This window comes from Bombina bombina, chromosome 5 (assembly GCF_027579735.1).
Source record: "Bombina bombina isolate aBomBom1 chromosome 5, aBomBom1.pri, whole genome shotgun sequence".
Lineage (NCBI taxonomy): Eukaryota > Metazoa > Chordata > Amphibia > Anura > Bombinatoridae > Bombina > Bombina bombina.
The window spans coordinates 768,167,097-768,182,630 of record NC_069503.1 but is presented as its reverse complement, the minus strand read 5'-3'; the positions used below and the strand labels follow the sequence as shown (position 1 = coordinate 768,182,630).

The following is a 15,534-nucleotide window of genomic DNA, read 5'->3' as shown; positions in this document are numbered from 1 at the left end:
CATTTCTGATTTCATAAATGATAGATAGGTCATCCTCCAATCACGGCTCCCCCCCCCCGGGGGAATCAGTGTCTGATTCAATGCCGTGATTGGAGGAAGCCGGATTCATCATTTTAGACCCAGGAAGAGGCTTTGCGACGGGCGGAGGAAGCTGGAGCTGCTGTCAAGATTAAAAGGTATTTTTTCACAACAGTAGTGAAATGTAAATTTTGATGAATTAAAGTGCCCCTGTTTTTAATCAAATTTTTAAAAACCAGGCACTTTAGCATCAAAATTTACATTCACTTTAAGTTATCACTAAAATGAGAGAGGAAAAAAAAAAAAAAAAAAAAAAAAAGAGAAACTTCAGCTTTAAGCTGATTTTGTGTGCGACAATGTGAACTATTACATCAATTAATGATAATTCTACTAGTTTTTAAAAAGATATATGGAAACATAAAACATTTCTATATATAAAACACACACAACAAATATGCTACCAGAGTTACAAGTCTTTATTTCATGTTTTAGCCATTTCTGTATGACCTCTGACACATGACTGCTATGTTTTAAACAAATGTGTCAACCCTTGGTTTAATCCCAGTAAAGAGGTTAAACACAAAGTAGAAGTATTATTTGGGACCAGCACTGCTGGTCCAGAGAAGAAACTGTCACTGATCCAATCAGCAGCACTAGTTGCACAACCCAGCTTAAACGCATAATCCATGTCATTTTTAGACTATAATGGCCCTTTAACATGTTTCCTTTAATGCAAGCAGAAAATAAGCTTTGAATATTTGGAATTTTAGGGCATTTAAATCTGAGCTGCAATACAGGACAGCTTAATTTGTAAAATTTCGGAGAGACTCAACAGCTTTTTAATTCTTGACATATTGGCTAGTTTTTCAAATAAAAATAGACATGTACTACTCTAAAATATGAATGCTTTTGCCAAATTTCAAGATGGGTGCAGTGATTGGCCTTATGCATTGTTTATCACCCAAAAAAAAGTACTTTATCAATATACTTTCAATCCCAACTGAAGTGCTAAATATGAAATAGCCATTTAAATGTTATAAGTATGTAAAACTTTATGTTTAACATACAATAAATATTCCAAAAAAAAAAAAAAAAAAAAATCAAGCTGTTTTAAAAAGCATAAAATGATCTGAATCTTCTTCACATGCAAAATATATATTCATAAAAAGTGAATTAAATATTGAACAGTTAGATTGAATTGTCAAACTCAGAATTTGACGTAAAACTAGTACACAAAAATTGAATAGCTAGCTCCCTAAAGAAACTAAATTAGAAATATCACTTCTGAGCCTAACAGAGCACAACCTGCACTCTGATTCCAGTGTGATCTGTGTTTCAAGTACTGCAGGAAACTGGGATAAGAGTGAGAAACACATTAAAAAAGTATCCTTGCTCAGATCATTCAAGATGGCTATAGCTGTTACACTTGAGAAACAAAAAGATGTCTCCTTGAATTACAGAACTCCATCAATCATTACTGCACAGGTGCCTGCAAAGAGCTATAATGACATAAAAACATATTTTGATTTGAGATTGTGTATATATATATATATATATATATATATATATATATATATATATATATTAAGCAGTACAATCCAGTATCCAGCAGTTAGCATTATGCAATACCGAAGTATGCAAAACAATACCATCTGGCAATGTTTCAATTCTCAAAAGTAGATGTTTGCATCACTTATGTTCAATTTGTAAACATTTCATAGTAACAGCTTTTCTTAAAACCAACTGCATTCCATGCACCTAATTCGATTATTGGAATAATAATTTAAAAACAGAAGATTTGGGCCACACAGCACTTGTTTGGAATATGAAGCTGTAGGTTTAACTCCTTGGTTTCCAGAAAGAGTTGAAATACACTGCCATCTCTGGTAAACATTGGGTTAATTAGAAGCTATTTATGGCTGCTTAGTCTTAGGCAATGAATTATTAATGGAGCCAGTGGCTCTTTCAGATATGAAACATTCCAAAAATGAGTTGTTTTTTTCCCCCTAAACGCCTGCAATACTAGAGGTGGCCATGATCAATCTACAGTATAAAGGTGAACTGTAGACAAGTTGCTTCAATTGAAAATAAATGGAAGACTAAACTTTTTTTTTTTTTTTTTTTCTACCAAGCCCTGGGGGCTGGGAACAAAAAAGACGAGCTGTAAAGCCTCCCTTCCCCTTTGTTGTTCAAAGTTATATTGTTTCAGTGTCATGCGCCCTGCCAAATTCAACAAGTTATGACTGGATGGTGTATTGAGGGGGCTTTCGCTAATATGCTGCACTTTACTAAAAAGCACTTAGATCTTGCCCCCCCCCCCCTGAACGGAAAACAATACAGCTGTGAGCCCCCCCCCCCCCCATTTCAATTCCGCCCCCCCCCCCCATATACAGTAAAGAGAGCCCCATGGCTGCCACGCCTTGTACTACACACTGTGCACCACAACAAACTTAATAGTGAATTCTTTACCTTGGCAATCACTGTGTCTCCAAACAAATCCATGCCCAAAGCAGTGACTTGATGTTCCACCTTAACCAAATTAAAAGTATTTGATATTTAACTTTTCAAATATCCTATAAAAATGACACCATAAAATAATCTTCTTTGGCAAAAAGTGGTCCCCAAGAGTCATACGATCGATCCTTGCAAATTCCTGAGTGTGCTTGGCTTTTGTTGAGGTTAGAAGTTTTGCTCTGCCTGTTTGCTCAGCTCTCTCCTGGCTGTGCTGTTACATTACATTGGGTGACGTCCTCGGCAGTACTGAGTGGGGAGCAGTGCAAGCCTGAGCGCGGCCTAGGCACACCCACTACTATGGGCAGCTCCTCCTCTGTATACACCGTCTTCTTGTGCTGCAAAGCTGGCAGCACACTAATAGCTACCGGTGAACTATTAGATCCCCAAGCAGATCCTGTGCCCCTCTGGTTCATGCACCCGCCTTTGTGTATTTAAGATGGATTACTGGAGTTGTTGCTAAGTAATAAGGAAAATATTATAAAATACTGATATAATCAACTACTTTGATAATTCTGTTATTAGCATTTAGCATTACAATAAACAGTTACTGCGGCTGAATGACACACAAACATTTAGAAAGTATTCGTTATGTAATAACTTTCAGAAAACATACGTAAAGCTCAAATATATATTTATATATATATATATATATATATATATATATATATATATATATATATATATATATATATATATATATATATATAAAAAAATATTTATTAAACGTATTTAAACGGGTAACAGTTAAGTATATCGAAACTAAAATAAAATGCACGTTTGTCATATAACTCAATACATGTGTATTGTTTAGAAGCAACAACAGCTGCAGAATATGCAGAAAACTGTTATGTCACTAACGGTTAGCCAATCATCTCTTTTGGTTCTTTTTTTTTATATACAAAATTTGATTAAGTTCAGTTCATTAACTGAACAGTAACTTTACGTTACCACCTTAAGTGAACAAAGCGGCCAGGAGATGATTGGGGGCGTGCCTTGGAGATAAATGCTGGTGCATGAGAGAGGAATACAGGATCTGCTGGGGGTATGGGATCACAAGCCCGGATACCACCGCTGGGAATGCGCTGCCAAGCAGTCATGCAATGGGAGTATAAATAGATGTGATTAAACAGATCAGGAAAATGAACATTTTTTTTTTACTTAATAACTGACTTCCGGACATATACAGTCACTGATTTGTTAAATTAAATTTTAGTTGTATATACAATTATTGATGTTTATGTATAAAAACGTCTCAGAATGATCTGAATTAGTAATTTATAAATTAGGGTATATCCATTATTTTTGTATGATATGATAATTGATAAAGTAATTATGACAGTATTGATATCAAACCACCACAGAACAGAAAACAATTATGACAAACTGTAGTCTGTATTCGAGTATTCAGTTAGTGTTATTGGTGAAAAAGTGATTTAAGCAAGAAAAAAAAAGTGTCTTTAAAACCTGCATAATTCAATAGGGTAATTTGCCATTCAGCCTACACAAAAACATGTTGCATGTAAAGAAAGGCTCATCAAAAGTACAGAAATGGGTGGAGTGAGTAGCAGGGAAAGGAAAAATAATGCTGGCTCTCTCCTCGCCTACCCATTTCACAATACAATAAGCTTCTCATTCAGGGACAGGCCATTAGGGGGAGGGCACTAAAATAATCCAACCATAAGTAGATAAATTAAGGCAGCCTAGGCAAACGTATTTAGTTCTATATAAAATTCCTGAAATTGTGATTATTATAACAATAATTATTAGTTTATAATTATTATTAGTTATGGGCGGGTGGAACACTGACAAATGTGGTGAAAGTGTTTGCTAATAGCATTGCGATAGTGCATTACTGACAAGAAGCCTCGTTGGTAGTTAACTCGTTGTAAGATAGGTAGAATCATGCAATGCACTGTGTGGCAAAAAGCCAGGGGAATGATTGTACTGCCTGGCTCGCTATAATATCCCAGCTCCCCACAGCCTGGGAGGGCCACACTCTGCATTAATCTGCCTCTGCCATTCAAGCGCTCTGTGGTCTGCTGTAGTATTAAGTGTCTATGAGTTGACGTGTCTTATGCAGGAGCCTGCTTCTTCACCTTTAATTAGCACAGCCGCAATAGCAAATCCACACACAAACTAAAGAGAAACCTCAAGCCAGCAAAACACATTATACTTTAGCATCAGAATCTAAGCAGTTGACATAAAGGCAAAACTATTTCAAAACATTATAATTTAAGTAAAGTTGGGAGGGGGGGGGGACATAAAATGTGTAGAAAATATATTATGGGTTCTTGACAGACATTCCACTGCTGAATGTGCCTTTTGTGCAATGTAGAAATGGTCATTATTCATGGAATTCAGTTGGTCTGTTTGTGCTCCAGACAGCAATATAGGAGTGTGTATGTATATATTGGTGCATTTTTGCTTATTGACAAACATGTTTAATTACTTTAAATCTAGAAATGTAACTAATCATCTCGATAGATTGATATATTTGTGGATACAAACTTATTAAAATTAACAATGTATAAAATTCAAAGTATGTAAAAGAACACGATACAAAAAGGCGATTGATGGCAATAGATAGATATATATATATATATATATATATATATATATATATATATATTATATACACACACAAACAGGTAGAAATATGTGTATACAACACAAGACATACTATGCACACAACACTCACTAGCAACTTCCTAACAGCTCTTCCTGGTTCTTTGTCTAATAAAAGTAGATGATGTTTATGAAATCAGGTTGACATGATGCATATGAAACAGTGAGAAGTACAAGTAAATACAGATGAGCTATTGCCTCAGAGGTTGGGAGGATGGGAAAAAGCAAGCTGGCCCTGAAACTGTGAGCAACAATAAGCTACCAGGAGGGAACGGTCCTGGGATTGGTGTGTTACCTTGTCCCTCTTTTTCCAAGGGAGGAGATAAGCAAATCACAACTGCTTTGCATCGGCATATGCAATTCTTGCAACTATCTCATGCTCTTGAACATATAAAAATATATCTGACGTCCCATCATTTTTTCCATTTCCGCCCCTAAAATTGAGGTTTTCTTCTATGTCAGATATTCAGATCTTTATATATTCTATTGTTTCAAGTGTCTGGTAGCAGGAAATAGTCAATTGTAGCAAAGAGATGTGGGGGATGGTAGAGAAAAGGGAGTTTTGACTCTGCCCAAAAAGAGACTTTGACCTTATATTGATCTCTAAAGATCCATGAATTAAACACATATTCATAAGTGTCAGCTCCTACCTACAACCTAGGGTCCTATGCATGATCATTATTATTTTATTTAATCATACGCCAGCCACAGTGCTTCCTTAAGAAAGGACTGACCTATTTTTGGCTGCAGATAAACGATCATGTTAACAGATGTTAATCTTGTAATCTGTTTTTCCTGTAAGCACTTCACATACACGCTTTAAAGACATCAAAATAAAATCTTTTCCCCCCAATCTGGCAACGTCACCACTCAGTTCTTATACATAAAAAGCATACATTTTATTTAAAAATCATTTTTTCCTTTCTTTCTACCCTACTTAATGCTCATTTGTTCTGCCTGAACTCCCACAGGCTTTTATTTGCATTTTGAATTCCACAGGTTCCAGCTCTGCCTACTGAGAGCAAATGTAAACCAACTATATAAATCAACAATGGAAAAGATCTGCACTAATAAGCGATAGCATATACTATATATATATATATATATATATATATATATATATATATATATATATATATATATATATATATATATATATATAATTATTATTATTATCATCCCAGCAATAAACAATAAGTATTTAGCAACCTAACAATCCATTCCAGTGAAGCAGTGATAGCTTATTATGGTTGAATTGATGACTTCATGAACAAACCAGCACTTTTCTACTTAATACAAGGTCTTCTCTAGTACAGTACTTAATTGCTGGAGGTTAGCAGGAATTGGAGCAAACAAGGGCTGATTGTCATTCTACACCAACCTCCATACATACACAGCCCATTTCAATACCCCACCCTGTTAGCTTTTAACAAAGTTACCCATGCAAAGTTTCCCAAACTTGTCCAAACACATACATTCCGGTTAGTTCCTTGTGGGTATCTGTGTTATATCAAAGCGATCATATGATAAACAATGTTTATGCAGAACAAATAGCCACCTTATATATACACTGTTAATATTTATTTCCATTTGTTTTTTATATGAAGGAAATATAAGAAGTGTAGATTATAAACGTCATGATTTAATTATAATATAATTTGCCCTTGTTTTTTTAGCTGTAGTATCCACCCCCGCTTCAACTTCCTTAGATCAACTGCATAGTTCTCTTTCTGTTTATGGCTGGGTAATGTAAGTGGGGAAGCTACTGTACCTAAAAAAAGAAAACAATCCTTACAGCACAAGGCATCATCATCAGGCATTTTCTGCACACTGAATCAATACCAGAAACAAATCCCCTTAATAATTTAAGTAGCTGTTCCATCTCCAAAGCTAGATGACCCGTTACCATCCTCCCAGCACAACACTTAAAACTAAAGCATTTATGCTTTTAAATGTATCACACAAAAACGACTATCATCAGTTTATATTACCCTCTGCGTATACAGATATAACAACAAATCTCCCCCTGCAGTAAAAAAAAAATCAATAAAACTAAATTATTTTATTACAAATAGGGGAGGGAAACTTATTTTTTAACTCCCAACAAATAGGCAATTGATAGATCACTATATGATTAGCTGTAATTGGACCATAAATATTAAACATGCATATGCAAATCTTTTCAATGACTTACCTTTGGGTTTAGGTAACATATAAAATATTTTAGTGAGGACACAGACTAACAGGAATCTGAAGGTGAAACCATGCGCTGAATGCAATAAGGAAAGAAGTGCACATGATTGACTGAGCCTGCACCATTGCCTCATAGGGGAATCCTCTGCCAGACTGACTTGTTTCCCTAAGTGTGCCTTGTGTCAATAACATTTTGCTTAAGCGGTATTAAAGGGCTTGTGTGTTAATCTACTTTTATACATCTCACAGCAAACCCGAGGTCGTCAACAGTATGTTTTCTTCTTTTTCCCATTGTATAGATTAACGTGTCCCCCGCAGGATGGTCAGTGGTTTGTCCTATATTAAATGCACACACTATCTACTATTGTCTCATCAGCACAAAGTTCTGCTACAACCCTGGTGTAGTATCAGGTTTCGTATCCCTCTCTCATGAACGTGCATTCAGCTCCCAACAGCGCCCCTGCCTCCTTCACAGCACAGCTTCTCTGATCACCTAAGGTGGATTAGTATAGTTACTTGTCATAATCCTAAATAAATAAACTTCATATGGTGCCTAATATTAAACACATAGCGCACGATGCGGTATTCATAATATTAATTTAGTATTTCGAATCCCAATGGGGAAACGTGCTGTTTTCTGCATAGGATTTTTTATCAGGTTACATTTGATAACACTGTTGCTAACATAATTGCTATTTGCTAAAGTAATATGTTTTGTATCTTTTAGAGACATTCAGCTATTTGTGTATTTGCACTATTGTGCAAACATGTCTCCGGGTCTACACTGCCTAGATTATTACATTCCCAGCTTTATACAATCTTGTATAACTTATATCTGGACAAATATCAAAATCAGTGTGTGTGTGTATGTATGTATATATATATATACACACATATACATAATACACACTCTCAAATTCCCCACTTTATATTAATTGGTTTGCCATACTGTCTTATTTGTATTGCAAATGACTCTGTAATATAAACCAAACAGTTTAAATTAAACCTGGTAACAAAAAAAAAAAAAAAAAAAAAGTTTATTTCAGAATTTGTATTATTAAATAGAAATATTAAAATATGTGTAAATTCATATTCTGTGATTTCAATGAATTTATCTGAAAACTCCTGTGTGTGTGTATATATATATATATGTGCACTAATGCACTAATACACATTATTTTGGTTTCAGCACCCCCTCCTCCAGCTTTCTGACAGCTAGCCAATAAACTTTCTGTCCTCAAGGCTACTTTATGCACTAATAGCACCATCAACATATCTTTTGATGCCAGTAGTGTTGTCACTTCCACGCAATGTGCACATCATCAGCACTAGTTTGTGCACACTAATGACCCAAATTCATAAAAATACATGCATTTTAGAAACAACTGCCCCATGACAATGGTGCTTATTTAAAATGCATTAATTGGTAGTGTCCTTTAACCTGCAGTTGTCTGTTGGGGTTTTTTTTTAATTGCAGAAGCTGCACAGTTTCACCCATGTATAGTTTTTATTTCACATGTACATATGCACACTAAAGCAGTCATTTAAATATACATTATAATTAGCTAGTGTCATTTGTAGCAGGACATGCTAAACACCCCACTTCTGTAGGTGGAAGGTTGCCTACATCATGACACAAGACAGTGCACTATACCATTAGAAAAAAATATTGGGCCCTTCTAATGGATAAAGGAAGGTGAAAATACTCACAATTTACTCCTCATAAATTCTTATTTATGCTTGATGCAACTGTGAGGAAGAAAAACTTTTATGATCTATACCTGGGTTTTTTCGTCATTTAAAACTAATTGATCTGTAAGCAATTACCATTCAGCTACTTTCATCTGAATAGTGGAAATAAAAAAAATAAAAAAACAACCAATCAGCATCATCGGTGCTGAGTTCTGATCTTGTGAGATTTAATCATGATCACATGGGATTACACCATGATATTGTGAGATTTCCTAGAGGAAAATAAAGTGATTGTACCTGCACATGCCAGATGCATGCTCCCGTGCAAGTTCACAAGCATCTGGATTGAATGCCTAAAGTTCCTCTACAGAAGGATGTGGCTGCTGAGGTCATTATGAGGTAATATATCTTCCTTTTTTCGCAGATATTCATGAGATGTTTTATAGTCAATTTTTACAGTGATTTATCATATATTAACATACCCCTTTAAGCAAGAAGGCCACCAAATACACAGGGCATTCTTATTGGATTTAGAAGCAATACTATAGTAGTTGATTGCATGCAATATGCAATACACCAATGAAATGACAAACTATACCTACATGATGATTAAGTATGTGCTTTCCTAAATTTATGGCATTTTTTATATATCTTTATACACCATGACTGTGTAACTTGTGGAATTTCTAGTGGTGCAGTAACAAATAGAAGTGCTTTGAACCTGAGTAACCCCTCAGATCTTCCACTGTTTCACACCCTTATGCCTTCAACCTGCCTTTAATCACTTCCATCAGGAATATCATCATCATCATAAAATACAAACATGGGCTACCATATTCTAAGAAGCAGAAGGATTGTTACACACATTAGGCTATGTGTCTCAGATTTGTACATATACAGATTCTAATAAAAGTAAAGTTGTATGCTTCCTGTTTGACTGCACATTGTTCATTGAATAAACTTTAATCTGGGAATGGAGTTTCATTCACAAAGTGTAAGAAATAATAGTTAGAACAAGGTTTTTAACAAAACACAATTGCAGATACCAACATAAATGGATTTTGGACCCTACTTGTGAGATCCCTTCTAGGTCTCAGATTGAAGGGTTTACATTCTATAGAAACACCCAGGAATAATTTGTGCACAAGTCTTATTGACCTGGGCCTAGACAGTCAGATCATAAGGGGTGACACATAATCTAGCCATCGATTTATTAAAGTACAGGTGGTATTATCTTTTCTAAGAAGAAAATAATATATCTTTATTACACATGACTACACTTATGATCACATTAGTTGTTCCTTCTTCCTAGGAATATTTAGTATAGCATCATCATTCCACTCTGGGCATAATACAGACACACATAGATACGTTACAATAATCATCTCTATAAATACAGAAATGCACAATAATGGACACCAGCATTTTAGATTTCACTGTCTACCAGTAAATAAGAAGCATTTCTTATTATGCAGTGAGCAATCAACCTCTAAAGCCCTCTTATACACAGATATGATCTGGTAAGCCTAAAATAAATACTTCAAAATAAATACCTTAATATGTCTTTTTTTTTAAAAGCAATACACATTTCAACATCCTTTAACTTTGTTAAATAATGGTAAATCGTAACCATGATAATATTTTTATACCATCTTTCCCCCCTTAATATGCTCATAAAAAGGGTCACAGTAAAAAATAGTGTAGAATGCAACAAAGTTTAATGAAACATGCTACAAATGATTACCTGCACAATTTAATACTATTATGTAAATATATGGTAATGAGAATCTGATCTTCTTTAGAACTCGTTTTTACTTCACATACATAGTTATTAACAAGTGGTAGAAGAGTACTCAAACACACAGCAATAAATGTAAATCATATAAAATGCATATTCACTATATTTTTCAATGTATTTTTGGACTGGACAACAGTTTGTTTGTATTCCACCTTAAATGAGCAACTAAGGGGTAAGAGTCAGAGAACGGAGATGAATGCACGTTCGCGAGAGTGATACAGAATCCAATAGGGATACAGAATATTACATGACAGTACAATTTAAGGTCTTTAAATAGTGAATCGAAGCAGCTAATATAGTAATCTTATATATACTTATACTGTATAGTATAACCAGAATGCATAACACTAAGAAAAACACAATCTCAATGTTGTATACTTAAGCCTCCATACAAGTGAAAGGAATAAGTCTGTCAGCATTTATTTACCCCTTTGTTACACATTATTTTGAAAAGTGGATGTAGCAGAGGCGTGTTATCTGAGTGTGTAACGTCCCCCCTCCCTCCTAGCAGAAGTTTTAGGAAATATTACAGTCTATACGAGCTGAAAAAGATCAAAGTTCACCATCGACAGCAACAAGTCCCTGTTGCAGAGTAAAGAGAAATTGCTGCAAATGTCATTATTCCCGTGCTGCTGCCACAAACCCTTTGTTTTTGGAAGTTTTGTGAAGTGTCAAAATCTGATTTCCTTATATGTTAGCAAAAGCGCGCAATGACTACCAGGCATATGGACGCCATTGACAATTTGCACTTGTTTAGTCTGAGGCTACTGCGTCTAAAAAACTAACTAGAAAAAAACATAGGATTAGCTATCAAAACAGTGCCTCCATAGAAATAAATCTACTGTAATATGCGAATTGCTCCTCCCTTTTTACATTTATTGCTTACTTTTAGTGGCATATTATATTTAATTCACATTTCTGATACCCTGTTGCTATTTTATGAATAAGATCAACCCTGAGTATTTCAATTATGTATAATATGTACAACTAAATAACCTTTATGTTACCAATATTGTTTGATTTTAAAACTAACGAATTCTTATTTATGATAAAAATCTAATAAAATCTGTGTGTGTGTATCTATATATCTATCTATCTATCTATTTATCTATCTATCTATCTATCTATCTATCTATCTATCTCTATATATATATATGCGCTAATTATGACTTTTTAAAAATAATTTAGCATATTTATGAATTCAGGTTTACTGATTTAAAGGGACAGTCAACACCAGAATTGTTATTGTTTAAAAAAATTGATAATACCGTTAACCATTCCCCAATTTTGCACAGCCAACATGGTTATATTTATATGTTTTTTTTACCTCTGTGATTACCAAGTATCTAAGCCTCTTCTGACAGCCCCCTGATCACATGACTTTTTATTTATTATCTATTGACTTGCATTTTAGCCAATTAGTGCTGTGTTGTGCACAACTTCACGGGCATGAGCACAATGTTATCTATATAGAGGTATAAATAAAGTATATTAATATAACAATGTTGGTTGTGCAAAGCTGGGGAATGGGTAGTAAAGGCGTTATCTATCTTTTTAAACAATAACAATTTTGGTGTTGACTCTAAATGTCTCTGTGGTGGCGATATTTTTAAAGAATGTTCGCCAGTACTTCTATTTTCCTGGGGGAATTATCTAATGCCACCTTTTACCCTGAAAACAGTGTATCTTGCTATGGGGCGTATACTGCATTTTCGTCTTGGGAGAAGATGCATACATTACAAAAGTGCACAATACAATTTGTATTTTAAATATCTTACCAAACCAATAATTGTACCAGTCACACAAAAATAAGCAGGAAAAAATGTATTGTTAAGGTGCATCAAAAATCCTAACAAAATTCTTCACCATATATCGTATATTATAAAAAAACTTGACATTTGTATATAAAATACACATGAATACATAGTATTAAATATGCACAGCTTACACGGATTCTGCAAAAAACACAAATAAATTTGTACTTATAAGTGCAAAATACAAAACGTAATTGTTTTTTCATAAAATGGGCTGAACATGGACATTTGATAGGTGCATATGAAATTGTCTCTCTAATCCCAGCACGGCAGCCCCTAGGGTCGGCGAGAAAAAACACGTCTGATCTAGCGAAGTTTATGTCATTGGGCCCTTAGTGTGATCTGGAGAATAGTCCTTAGTGCGTTAAACTGTTTCATAGTGATAGCTCTCAGTATGTCTGTATGCAGATAGATAGATTTATAGATAGATAGATAGATAGATAGATGATAGATAGAAAGATAAATAGACATTAGACTTTACTATCTGCAATGTAAAGTCATTGAGGTCTGGAGAGATGAGAACAACTTTTACAGCCTTCACATCACCCATTCAACTGGCCATATAACCAATAAACCAAGCTTGCAAATATAGAGGGGGGGGGGTTCTGTACTAACATTTCACAATCTATTATAACCAAACCTAGAAACAAGGCTGTACTGAAGTATTCATAAAATCAAGAACTTCTTTTGGGTGTTCCTCCCAGCAGGTTTTAATTATAGCATCAGTTTGCCTTTTTCTAATTTTAAAATGTTGCTCATGAATGAATGTCTGTCACTATATATATATATATATATATATATATATATATATATATATATATATATATATAAAATAGTGTATGAGTTTATAAACACTGTATAAATATTACAAATAATTAACCTTTAAAAACAAAACATTTGGGTCAAAACAAATGAGAAAAAAAATAAAAAATAAAATAAAGAGATGTGTCCTTTGCTGTGTAAATGTTAACAGTGTTAAAATGATTACAAGCTTGTTCTCATTTGGACTTGTACCTTTAGTCTAATAAATATACTTTTATTGTTTTGAAACCTGTCAGTCTATACAGATAAACATACTGGAAACACCCCCCCCCCTCCCAAAGAAAACCCCAGCAAATCTGTATACATTTTACAACAACCATTACCAAAACTGTGTGATTAATGAGACTGACTTACTTGAATAGCAGGGCATGCAAAAGGTCATTGACAATTGTTAGTGCCCTATGCATGCATGGTCGAGTGGCATGTCATTTTAGTATGCACGTTTTTGTTTTCACATTTATAATCAAAATATTGAAAATTAACTGAAGTGTACAGAGGGAAAAATAATAAAATAAAAACAGAAGACTCTTTTATCTGTTTCTTCAGCAATGTAACATTTGAGTCCATGCAATTTTTATACATGCTGCATAAGATCAAGAAACAAAAGACCAGTGTGGTGTGAAAGATTTGGAGATGTGTTCTAGTATTATAAGTATGTTTTTTCAGTCCTTGGAAGTCATTATACTCAAGGCATATAGTTTTTCATATGCTGAAAAATGGAACAAGTATGCATTCAGTTATTTATAAAGCTATGCTATTAAGCTGAGCCTTAAAGGGGCATGACACCCATATTTTTTATTTTATGATTCAGAAAGAGCATGCATTTTAAACAACGTTCCACTTTACTTCTATTATAACATTTGCTTCATTCTCTTGATATCCTTTGTTGAAAATAATATTTAAATATGCTCAGTAGCTGCTGATTGGTAGCTGCACATAGATGTCTCGTGTTATTGACTCACCCATGTCCATTGCTATTTATACCACAAAGGATACTTAAAGGGACAGTATACACTCATTTTCATATAACTGCATGTAATAGACACTACTATAAAGAATAAGATGCACAGATACTGATATAAAAATCCAGTATAAAACTGTTTAAAAACTTACTTAGAAGCTGTCAGTTTGGCTCTGTTGAAAAGGCAGTTGGAAAGCCCCTCCCCCTTCTTTTGCATATATTAAAAGACCCTTTACACAAACAGGAGCAAGCTGGAGAAGGTAGCTGACGGTATTCACATAAAACTTTGGGGCTTGGTTAGGAGTCTGAAAATCAGAGCAAAATTATACATTTATTTAAAAAAAACAAAACTTTATGGGCTATATAAATAGATCATCTACAAAACATTTATGCAAAGAAAAAACGAGTGTATAATGTCCCTTGAAATAATTAAACAAATTTGATAATAGAAGTAAATTGGAATGTTGTTTAAAATTGTGTTCTCTATATCTGAGTCATGAAAGAATATTTTTCAGTTTCATGTCCCTTTAAAGAAGGGATGGGGAACCTTGGCCCTCCAGATGTTTTAGAACTACATTTCCCATGATGCTCAACTGGACTTCAGAGTGTCCAAGCATCATGAGTAATGTAGTTCTAAAACATCAAGAGTGCCAAGGTTCCCCATCCCTGCTTAAAGAGACAGTAAAGTCAAAATTAAACTTTCATATTTATGACAGAGAATACCATTTTAAATTACTTTCCTATTTACTTATGTTGTTTATTTTTTTTTTGTTCTCTTGGTATCCATAGTAAGGTAGGGTTAGGAGCAGCAGTGCACTACTGGGAGCTACCTGCTGATTGCTAGCTGCACATATATCCCTCTTGTCAAGGGCTCACCTGGTGTGCTCAGCTAACTCATAGTATAAGTTGCTTTAATTGCATGAAAGAAACATTTTGTGTTTCATGTTCCTTTTAAGCTACAAATGTCTCCAAGCACTAAAATGGACATTGATGACAAACAATTCTCTATAAATAAATGATGTGGACATACTTTTGTTTCTGTTTTTTTTATTCTCTTTTTAAATATTTATACCTTAACGTACAATAAACAACATCAT

At 34.3% G+C, this 15,534-nt stretch overlaps 1 protein-coding gene across 6 annotated transcripts in view; it reads right to left on the bottom strand.

The window, feature by feature from the left end:
- The window catches only part of ZNF516 (zinc finger protein 516), a 206,775-nt gene extending 199,336 nt beyond the window's left edge, over nt 1-7,439 (bottom strand). For 5 of the 6 annotated variants that reach the window (XM_053714850.1, XM_053714855.1, XM_053714852.1 and 2 more), the window contains exon 1: nt 2,488-2,861. The gene's annotated coding sequence lies outside the window, so the exon portion shown is untranslated. Of the gene's footprint in view, nt 1-2,487; nt 2,862-7,351 lie in introns of those variants that run through there. The other variant, XM_053714851.1, reaches the window with a different exon arrangement.
- Nucleotides 7,440-15,534: the final 8,095 nt, after the last annotated feature.